The following is an 8,314-nucleotide window of genomic DNA, read 5'->3' on the forward strand; positions in this document are numbered from 1 at the left end:
GGCTTACTATTTCCCTAGGAAGAGGTGGTTGTAGTTGCTTCCACTTGGCCTTTCTCATCATAATAGTTCTCAAACCACAGGTCAAGGAACCCATATGGGATTCTGTCAGTTACTGAGTATATCTATTCCACTTACGCCCTCCAGAACTTGGGAAATAATCACAGAATGGTCTGGGGACCCATTTGGCCCCATGTAAGATGAATCTAAGCCCAAACTGCATTGACCACTTGACCTTCATAAGTTCCTGCTCTGACAGGTAGATCAGTGATATTTTGGATCTCCTGGAATTGACAATTCAGAGCAAGAATACAGCAGTCCCTTTTCCCCAATGCACAGTTACCTTGGGAAAAGGATGTAAGACCTTTTGGGGAAGCCTAGGAAACAGATGAAGACTATCCATTCTTACAGCACAGTCCTTGTTCAAGGGGACCCGGTCTGCCTTTTATTTAAGAGGTTTTATGTCTATTAACTGGCTGAAGGCTGGGAATTGATTCAGGGGCTACGACTCACTGTTTTAATGATTCAGGTTAGACTTTTGTTCACTGGACATAGAAATTTTCTGCTTATACACATCGAGAATTCAGTAGGCTTCCTATTTTACTTCTAGGAGCATCATGATCAATTAGCCAATGCCATCGGTCTGAGAGAGTCAGAATATTCTGATTGCTGCTTTGACTCTGTCCTCCATTATGGTAGCCATGCCCACCTTGCCTTGCCTGGTTGAGTAATGCTATGTGGCTCTCGTCGCTTTGGGATCCAATTACTCCCAGTATATCCTGGTTCCCCTGGAGGTCTGACCTAGAGAGAAGAGTGTTTGCATTGCTTTTCAAGGACTCTGAGACTCTCCTCACAAATTGACTTCTCACAGTATTGGTGAGAGGTCTGGACACTCCCAATGTGGGTGAGTCAGTCTTAAAAGATAAACCCACCCTAACATTCCATCTTTCTAAGCTGCTCAATCTGTTCCTCTTATTAAACTAAGGCAAGTCACTCACTGTGGGCAGGCATTTTTGTTTTTCTGATTTATTTTAATCACCCAGTGCTCACCTGGACAGTCCCCTATTTCACTCATCCCTTCTGTAACCATCAGTTTGTTCTCCAGAGTTAAGAATCTATTTCTTGGTTTCCCTATCTCTTTTTTCCCCCTTTGCTCATTTGCTTTGTTTCTTAAATTCCACATGAGTGAAATCATATGGTATTTGTCTTTTTCAGACTTAGTGTGCTAAGTCTTATACTCTCTAGCTCCATCCATGTTGTTGCAAACAGAAAGTTTTTGTTCTTTTTTATGGCTAATATTCCATTATATATACATACCACATCTTTACCCATTCATAAATTGATAGAGACATTTGGGCTGCTTCTGTATCTTGGTTTTTGTAAATAATGCTGCTATAAAAAAAACATCAGGTTGCAAGTGCCCCTTTGAATCTATATTTTTGTATCCTTTGGGTAAATACTCAGTAGTGCAACTGATAGACCATAAAGCAGTTCTACTCTTAACTTTCTGAGGATCCTCCCTGTTGTTTTCCATAGCGGCTGCACCAGTTTGCATTCCCACCAATAGTGTACCACGGTTCCGGTTTCTCCACACCCTCGCCAGCACCTGTTGTTTCTCACACTGCTGATTTTAGCCATTCTGACAGGTGTGAGATGGTATCTCACTGTGGTTTTGATTTGCATTTCTCTGATAAGTGAAGACGAACGTCTTTACTGTGTCTGCTGACCACCTTGGGCCAGCTTTTGATCCAAGTTTCATCCAGCCTGTTCCACGAACTGTTACACTTCATCCTACCTTCCTGAGCTGCAACATTAAGTGCAGAACTTCGGTCGAGTGAGCTGCTCTCAGTAAGTTAGCCCTAATCCAACTGTATGTTCCTTTACCATTACTGCACACCCTCTACATACATTCTCACATGTGTTTCCTGGATTTCTGTCTGCATAAAGGAGAAACTCAAGTGGTTTCTTTGGTGTACAACACTCTGCACGGCTCACATGTCGTACCTCACCTTGACAGTCCTACCGGGCTTTGAGTACAGCTACAGGTTTAGACGAACAGAGGGGTGGTGAAGTCCTGAGGAGAACCAGCAGTGTCTTGCATGGAGGTTACCTCAGGGGAGGCCATTACAGTTTCCATAGGCAATGGCGGTAGAGAAGCACCAAGTGCTGGGTGTAGGGAGGCCATTTTCCCTGCAACGAAGACTCATCCGAATTTAGGGGTTGTCTCTAGTTTCTTCCCACAGGTTCATCTGGGGTTCTTTCCACACATCCTCAATCCAATGTACTACATCCATTTCTTTCCCAGTCAGTGCCCTCCCTTTAAGAGTAGATGCCCTGTGAGGTTAATAGTTCAACTTGCTTTGCAGTTCAGCCAGTCACAGGATGGGGTTCAGAGTGATGTCCTGCAAATCTCAGCCTGGAGGCTCAGAACATAAGCACGTCTGTCAGGCCAACTTCGCATCACTTGGGCTTGGAATCTGAATCCCTGGGCTTATCCTTCTCTTTTACCACTGTCTCCAGTGACCCGAGGAGATATCAGCCAATCTCATTATATCTGTTAATTTTCCAAAAACATTTCAACAGAACAAATGTAATCACCCAGCTCCTTGCTTTTTATAACTGGTTGATTACAAGGATCCAACAGAGATATTTTGCATGTTTCTATTGCCAAGTCATGTCATGGGTCATGGTTTACAACTGGTAATAGACTTACCATTTTAATCTAATCATATTAGACATCTTAGAGAGCCAATTCCAAAAATCCCAGAACCAATTTGGAAAACTCATCCTTAACATGCTATTGTTCTACAACTACCCTTAGGTCAAAACCCATATTAATGTGGTTTCTCCAGAGAAACCGCCATAGGAGATCTGTGTATATGTGTATGTATATATGTGTACGCACGCGCGCGCACACACACACCCACCACCAGCTCTCCTAGAAAGAGACAGAAATATAAAGAGACTTACTATAAGGAACTCGCTCACTCAATTACGTAGGCTGAGAAGTCTGCTGTCTACAGCTTAGACCAGGACTGAAACCCTGCCTTAGGCTCTTCTGGGTCTCCAGCTAGGCCACCTGCAGAACTTGAAGTGCTGAGTCTCTCGTCACCTGTTGAGACAGAAAGTGCGTAAGCAGCAATGAGAGTCACAGCTCAATAACAATTAAATGAATTAAAGACAGTATTCAAATCAGCACTATGTACTTTTCAAGGATATATACAAATCCAATGCTATATATTAAACACATCAGAATGCAAGTGTTCAGGTGGGGTGAGATGAAGATGAAGGGAAAATGGTTATTTAATATAAGACACGAGCCTTTTACCAAAGGTGATGGGATGCTGTGCCCCGAGGAGATGATGAGCGAACCTCAAACACCCAAGAAAAGATAAAGAAATCCATGGATGAGTGCATCCAAAAAATAAAGTGATGAACAAAAAGAGCAGCGATTTGGGACATGTTCTATCTGATAGTAACACTTACTAAAACAAATAATTAATATGTCCCACGCTGTCAAAGACAAGACAGCAGGATAGAAGAAATATCCCAGATATGAACTACTGTGTATAACTCTGGCACATCGTATGTAAAAAGTAACTCTTCTGCCCTCACACAAGCACAGGCTTCATTCTATCTCTTGAGAGAGAACAAAGTGGTTCAGACTTGGGGGTCTGGTCATTCTTCGTCCCTGACTCACATCAACAGGAAAAATAATTTGAAAAACTTTTTGACCACTGTTAAACCAAGAGTTTAAACTGCTCACTTGCCCAGTCACGTTTTTCTCTGGACCTGCTGAACTGGAATTTTGACACGCGGGGGGCAGAACTGTTGGATGGACTGACACACACACCCATTAGGATTTTAACATAGTAGAGAGAAAAAAATGTTTTATACCTTGAACAGGCAGTGAAGCTGAATGCATTTTAAGAATAAGCTGACTTCTGTGTAATTAATGTGTAATAATAAAAGTGATAATATTTTGCATATCTACATTGGGATAAATAGATTTTTAAAGTTAATTTTGCCTCTCTCTTTTGACTTTTCATGTAGCTACTAAATGTTTAAAACTTCGCTGGTGGTTGTCGTGTGCGCTGTATTTCTATTTGGCTCTACTGCTCTAGGGTCTTTTTTTCTAAGTAATGCCTCCAGGATTTTGGACTTCTTTAATCCCTGATTGAAGGTGGTGCTTGAGTAGTTTATTAAAACTTGGCACAACAAAATGATTTGTAGGCTGGACTATCATCTATATTTTGCTCATCGGAGACAGATAAAGTTCAAGGGAAATACAAGGAGCTATGAACTGAGGATCAGTAAGTGACTTAGTGCTCACCACCAATGATCTCAGTGAAAAACAAACCAAATTTTTAATTTCCACAAAAACAAACAAAACATAAGATGCCAGCTAACGTAGCAGACATAGCTTCATAATCCTTTCTGATTTGAGGCCTCTTCTTAAAAATTTGCCAGGTCCCAAAAGGTTGGAAGTGGAAAAGGAATACTTATTTTTTATGTGAAAAGACTCACTAGAAGAGAGCACAACAGTGCCTGAGGCCTCGTCCTTGGCTTAAACTCTCACTAGTACTGTACTGTTTTTACCCAAATGTTTAGAATTCAATTACTAGCAAAGAGGTGCAAAGGATGTCACAATTAGTATGTGCCCACAGTAGTACTTACCTTAAAAGATGTAATGGGAGGAAGTAGACATTTTAAAATAGCTAACATACTTAACAGCTTAGGTAACATTCTATGTGTAAACTGTAACGAATAAAACAACAGACAAAACACCAGACCTTTGACATTTGCTTAGGAATCTCATTTAACTTGTCGCCCTCGACCTGCAGGGACGACAAGAAGCCCTGGTTCTGGTGTATCTTCTCTCTATTTCCCCAAGTCTACACACTTATATACGTTTACATGACCAATCAGCGAGCAGGGTCACCAATAAGGGGCCAAACAATGGGGAGAGCCAATGAGAGTCCTGTTACTATGCTGATTAAATTTGAAACAGCCAATGACTATGTCCTCCTTTAGGCGAGCTTCACCAGAACGTTCGTTGTTTACTTGCAGCGTATTCTGCTGGCAGTGAGCCAAGTGCCATCTTGTAATGGCGGGGACTTTCCCGGCCGGAGGCGGTCCCCGACATCTCCCCCTTTTTTGTTTTATGGCAGAGATCGTGCCTGTCTTAGGTCGTCAGTAGCAGAAAACATCCTTACCTGTCATCAGACACAAGATATCGATGATCTCTGCCCTGACTTAGGTTGGTATGTTTCTCTACTGATCTTACCCGTCTTTGACTACCGATCTAGCATGCTTAGCCATATGTGGGGAGATGTCCCAGCCTCTATTGACATAAGGGCTTGTACTACAGCTCGGCTCTGCTCTCGCTGCTGTGCTCTCCATTGGCGAACTTTTCTGAATAGAAGCAGAATGCCAATAAGAAGGAGGACAAGAAGACCAATTGCGCCAGCCCATTGTTTGGTGAACTGGAACATATTGCTGAATATTTGAAATAGCTCTGGGAGGGAAGCTGGTTGCATACGCGTACTATTTACTTGAGTTATCTCAGCCAGAAGGATTCGTGTGAAATTTTGAAAATCATCAGACCAAGCACCCTGCAAATACTGGGAGAGCTGTCGGGAGACATTCTGTAAGTCACTCATATTAGCATAGGCTATGGGAGTTACACAAATTGGGAAGGGCGCTATACATCCCAGTCCCAATAGGGCCCCCAATATGTCCACTTGTTCTTGAACCAAATCCACTCTCTGGTTGACTATCAGGATTCCTGCTTGCAGATGTGCATTGATCTGAGTGTGTTTGAAGGGCAGCCGCCGTTCCTTCTGCAAGGGTGTTCACAGCTTCTGCAGTGGGTATAGTTGCAGCAAGCGAGACTGCTGCTGCCGTGGCAGCTGATGTAGATATAGCCAATGCTGTCACAACAGCGGCTGTGATACCAAAATCTCTCTTCTTTCTGGATAGCACCACCGGTAACTTGTCATCTGGAATGGAAACTGGGATAGGAACATGGGTAGGGATACGCATAATCACAGCCAGCTTGAAGGCCGTGACATTCCAGCACTGGGAAAGATAGCAATTCTTAGTGCAATTCAACATATCATTCAGCTTGCTAGCATTTGTTACGAGGAAAAGGAACGGTGGTGAGACCCATATTGGAGTGGACTGATAAGTAATATTATTGGGACAAGACACATTAACTGTTGTCTCCAAGGTACTAGAGTCATTTTGTTTATAAGAACAGTTGAGGAATTTGCCACCATTTAACATGGACACTGCTGAGATATCAGTACATGCTCCTAGCAAGTTACAGACCTGCCATGCATCAAAGGGAGAGGAGGGATTGCCTTGCTTAGGATTTTGAAAGGAATAATTGTACCCTGTAAAGGTATTATTTTTATAAGTAGGAAATCGTGGAGTGAATGTAAAGCTATGCATTTCATTGATGTAAACTGAGCGCAAGGTACTCTGACATCCAGACCACTCCGGTGGCCATACCCTGTTATTGGTGCACCTGGGCAACTTAAAAGGTTGATATGGCCCCGAGGCATTAATAGGTTTCACATGGGCCAAACCCTGGATCACAGGTGGTCCCACTGAGGTATGTTTAGCAAGCCTTCATCTAGGAACCATGGAGCCACCTTTTCCACTGTTTCAAAAAGGCCCGAGCAGTTTTTGCTTTTAGTGGAGTTCCATTGGCTTTCAGCAGGTCTTTTAGAGACCCTTCCAACCGCACTTTAGATACTTCAGATCCCATTATGAACACACAGACGCGGACGTTAAAGACACTAACTAGCACATTAACTTTTTACACGCATATACTTCAGTCGACCTTTACTCCCCGCTTTACCGCGGAATAAAATCCCGGCTCTACGGCCGCCCCGCTTCTTGTTGCGGTCTTGTACAAGATTCCCACCACTTTAATCGTGGTTCCTTCCCCGCTTACCTGCGGTTTTTCTCCTTGCAAGGTTTACTTACTCGTTAACGGTTCCCGGGTCTCGGCACCATTTGTCGCCCTCGACCCACAAGGACGACAAGAAGCCCTGGTTCTGGTGTATCTTCTCTCTATTTCCCCAAGTCTCCACACTTATATACGTTTACATGACCAATCAGCGAGCAGGGTGACCAATAAGGGGCCAAACAATGGGGAGAGCCAATGAGAGTCCTGTTACTATGCTGATTAAATTTGAAACAACCAATGACTATGTCCTCCTTTAGGCGAGCTTCACCAGAACGTTCGTTGTTTACTTGCAGCGTATTTTGCTGGCAGTGAGCCAAGCGCCATCTTGTAATGGCGGGGACTTTCCCAGCCGGAGGCGGTCCCCGACATTAACTCTTTATTTTTATGGGCACTAATATTAGTATTTCTATTTTATGACCAGCAGCTAGTGCTCAGATCCAATTTTCAAAAGGTCTTTAAATGAATATATACTCACTTATATTTATATGTATTTATAATTTACATGTGCATCAATAGATATGTATCTCAACACTGAATTAATTGTAGGATTGTTAAAACTTAATTAAAAATATTAGATGTAATCAAATAATATCAGGAATCATGAGAAACTTCCAAACTTCTTTGCATTCTTAAGTGGAGTCATTCTGGTGGTCCCATAATGGTGCCACAGTGTCTAAGTTCTATGAGAACCAATTTATAAAATAAGCTATTACATTCTGATTTACACATTTCAGTTGCAAACTTATTGTTAGATTGCTTTTAAAGTGTTCCAAATGCATTTATAAATATTTTTCATTTTTGTTAGCTGGTTTTCAAGGTTTTTAGTTCCACATAAAACAAACTCAGAGCACAGTTAAGTTACGGACACAACCTACTGGATCAAATATCCAAATCTTTATGTGTATTAATATATTCCCCTCACATCCTACATTTCCCTACTGCCAATTTTTCATACTATGTTGAATGTAAGATCACCGAAGAGAAGAAAACCAAGGTCACTTATTCGAGTTACCTCTGGATGGGATCTAATAAGCTCCCCCCAAAGTTGGTTATAGTTTTATAAAATTCTGAACAGGCTGATGAGGCACTTAATTTCCTGCTTAGATCTGGTTGGATGCCTAATTTATTTTTAATTGACTGGGTGGCTTCTGCTCCTAAGATCCCCAGAAACTTAACTACTATTAGCTCTTTATTTTGAGTTGATGATACTTGAGTTTACATGCCCAACTGATCACTGCATTCAGGTAGGGAAGCCACTAATAGCCGAATGCTGCTAATTATCCTGATTCCTAGACTTTCTACCATCTCAGAAAGAGCCACTTGCATCTCAGATGAAGA

At 42.2% G+C, this 8,314-nt stretch overlaps 1 long non-coding RNA gene across 7 annotated transcripts in view; it reads right to left on the minus strand.

Moving 5' to 3' along the window:
* Window positions 1–7,021, minus strand: part of LOC122890009 — a 74,039-nt gene extending 67,018 nt beyond the window's left edge. For 6 of the 7 annotated variants that reach the window (XR_006381013.1, XR_006381010.1, XR_006381015.1 and 3 more), the window contains exon 1: window positions 2,968–3,755. This is a non-coding gene — a long non-coding RNA (uncharacterized LOC122890009). Of the gene's footprint in view, window positions 1–2,967; window positions 3,756–6,993 lie in introns of those variants that run through there. The other variant, XR_006381011.1, reaches the window with a different exon arrangement.
* Between the last annotated feature and the right edge of the window lie 1,293 nt (window positions 7,022–8,314).

The sequence above is a fragment of the Neovison vison genome, chromosome 11, assembly GCF_020171115.1.
Source record: "Neovison vison isolate M4711 chromosome 11, ASM_NN_V1, whole genome shotgun sequence".
Taxonomy (NCBI): domain Eukaryota; kingdom Metazoa; phylum Chordata; class Mammalia; order Carnivora; family Mustelidae; genus Neogale; species Neogale vison.